At 43.4% G+C, this 3,225-nt stretch overlaps 1 long non-coding RNA gene across 1 annotated transcript; it reads left to right on the plus strand.

The window, feature by feature from the left end:
* Positions 1-807: 807 nt before the first annotated feature.
* Positions 808-1,711, plus strand: LOC118563860. Its single transcript, XR_004931466.1, has 3 exons — positions 808-905; positions 1,008-1,100; positions 1,232-1,711. It is a non-coding gene; the product is annotated as an uncharacterized LOC118563860 (long non-coding RNA).
* Positions 1,712-3,225: the final 1,514 nt, after the last annotated feature.

Raw genomic sequence — 3,225 nt, forward strand, 5'->3', positions numbered from 1 at the left:
ATTCTGCTCAATAAATTATGCACATATTCAATGCTATTTTTTCCAGGAACATTGTTAAAGGTATACTATGCAACCGGGGTTGATTTTCCAGAGAGGCTCCCCCCAGAGGGCGAAAGTAAAAGTGCACTGTCGTAAAGATGCTCAGCTGTTCTGGTTTCTCCGTCAAGCCAGGCGCGGTTGTTTTGAGCTTAGCAGACAGGCGAACGCAACGAAAAGTGGAAAAAACAGCAGTACAAACAATGACTAACACAGTGAAAGTATGAACATCAAGCTTCCCGCAGCGCTATCTTGGCGAGGCGGCCGCCCCCTCCTCGCCAAGCCGCGGCCATGGCCGCGGCCGCCGCCTCGCCAGTTTTATTATTATTATTATTTATTTTTTTTATGTTGGCGAGACGCTACCGCCACCGCCTCGCCAAGCCGCGGCCGCCGCCTCGCCAAGCCGCGGCCGCCGCCTCGCCAAGCCGCAGCCGCTGCGGCCGCCGCAGTAGCGTCTCGCCAACATAAAAAAAATAATAATAATAAAAAATAATAATAATAATAAAACTCGACATGCTTGCATGTTTATTTGACGTTAACACGCGGTTCTTTGTTGTTGCTTTCGCGCGTGCATATAGTGAATGGCAGGGCAAAAACACATGGAGTTCTCGCCGTAAAGCGAGACTTCTGAGCCTGTATGTGCGGGCCGAGAGCTCTTGTGCGGTATTTCCCCCACAGACCACCAGGGCGGCCGAGAAAACCTTTGTTCGACCTGAAATGACTCATTTAATCATCCAAAACGGTATGGAACACATTAATTAACTGAAAAATGTTGCATAGTATGCCTTTAAAGTACTTTGGAGAACAACCATCTCTACCTGCTCCTAATGTTCCGAGGGTCAGTGCCTCCACAGCTGATGATACAGCAGGTGAGGGTTTTCTTGATGGCAAATGGTTACATAGTCTTTTAATATGACATGATACAATTAGCTTTTTATTTATTTATTTGTTTGTTTGTTTTATCATTGCAGGTTCATCCACTGCACAAGCGACTGAAAGTGAGGAGCAGTTACAAGCACTTACATTCACTGATACATTAGTTTCAACCTCAGGCAGCATGACAGGTCAGTTAATCTAAAAGTTTTTGTTTTGTGTTGGCTTTACTATAAAATATTCTGTTATGTTATTTTACTATTCTTTTTTATTTACTATTATGTCCCTACAAGTCCTTCTCCATCTGAATCCACTGCTATAGATTTCCCATCCCTCAACACTCCCTCAACAAGCTCCAGCTATCAAGATAGATCCAGTTGAATGGTCAGCATTCCTGTCAGACTCAGAAAGGACTGATCTGGTAAGGAGAGAGCCAGTGCCAATAAGTGACACCTTTACCTTCCCCAAGAAATCAGATGGACGAAGCTTTCTGTCACGAACGAGAGATTGATTGAGGACCCAGTATTCAGGCCGGACAAACAGATGAGTGAAAAAAACAGGTTTATTGGAGGTGTTCTTGAAAATACAGGGACAGGCAGGCTCGGTGGTCAGAATAACAGTCCAAGGTCGGTACACAGTTCAGCAGACAATGCAGGCAGGGATCAGACAAGCTCAGAAATCCAAAAACAGAAAATGGTCAGGTAATACAAGCAGGCGGTCAGAACAGGGCAGGAAAAATCAGGTACAGGGTTCAGGCTGGCTCAGAAGGCAATTGGGTAATATTGACAGGACAAAACTCACCAAGGGTTCAACAGACACTGATCTGGCAGAGTGCAGTAGACAGAGGCAGATATAAGTAGGGGAGTGAGCAGGTGAACAGAGTGAAACTAATTACCAGAATGGGTGGAGCTGATCAGGGGGGACAAAATGGCTGGAAGTAAACTGAAGTTGATTGGATGGTGACTGGTGAAGGGGAGTGACAGGAAGACAAAAGAATGCTGGCAGGTGAACTGAACTAAAAGCTTGCAGAACCCTGACTGATAATATAAAATGAAAAACAAAAGCAAACCACAACAAAACTCAAACTATTCCATAAACCAAAACTAAGACAGAACCTAAACCTAAGGCAGAATCAATAAAATAGAAAGAAGTACAAAATAAACCAATAACAAAACCCCAAATCATGACAGCTTTCACTATTACTATACATTATATACATTAGTTAATGGGGGAAAAATCAAGCGAAGCTGGCTAATATATTCAAAGAAAAATTATGCAGTTTACTGCTTCTGTTGCAAATTATTCTCGAGAAAGTCCACAAAACTGTCAACAGAGGGACAGCGGGATTGGGTAAATGTAGGGGCTTTGCTGAAACAGCATGAGAATAGTCAAGATCATTGCAATAATATGGTGAAGTGGAAAGACTTTGCCCTCCGTCTTTCTAAGCAAAAGACTATTGATGCAACAGAAATGGCCCTTTTGGAGGCAGAAAGAAATCGTTGGAGAGATGTTCTCATCCGTTTGAATAGTATCATTTAGTCTTTGGCAGAGAGAAATCTTGCACTGAGAGGCTCTGTCGATACTTTGCATCAGGCCAACAATGGGAACTTCCTTAAAGAGGTGGAACTGATTGCAAAATTTGACCCAGTGTTAAAAGATCACATAGACGAATTGGCAATGGGGCTAATATGAAGGGAAAAAAAACAAAGGTGTGCGGGCTAGGCTATTGGTTAAAAATCCAAGAGCTTTTTATGTGCCTTGCAGTTCCCATACACTAAATCTGACAGTCTCAGATGCAGCTAAAGCATCAACGGATGCTTCTTGTTTTTTTGAAATGTGGAGAAGGTGTACAATTTGTTCGCTGGGTCCACTCAAAGGTGGGACATCTTACGGAAGTTTGTTGACATCACCCTCAAGTCCTGGATTGAGACACGCTGGGAAATCCGGATAAAAAGTATTGAAGCTTTGCGCTACCAGTCAGAGAAGGTGAGGGAAACCCTGCTAGAAGTAAGAAGTAAAGTGACTGCCCCTTTAGTGGCTGCTGAAGCCAACTCCCTTGCGGAAGAGATAGGTTCATTTAGGTTCCATATTTGTTGTGTTGTCTGGTGTGACATTTTGTTTAAAATTAACATCACGAGCAAGCTTCTACAGTCAACCACCATGCAGCTTGATGTAGCGGTTAACCTCATAAAAAAGAACAAAGGCGAACTTATCAGTTACCGAAAAACAGGCTTCTGTGATGCACAGACATCTGCTAAAGAAATTTCTGAGCGGATGAACACAGAAACAGTGCTGAAAGAGAAGCGGTTGCGTTCT

The sequence above is a fragment of the Fundulus heteroclitus genome, chromosome 8, assembly GCF_011125445.2.
Source record: "Fundulus heteroclitus isolate FHET01 chromosome 8, MU-UCD_Fhet_4.1, whole genome shotgun sequence".
Classification (NCBI taxonomy): Eukaryota; Metazoa; Chordata; class Actinopteri; order Cyprinodontiformes; family Fundulidae; genus Fundulus; species Fundulus heteroclitus.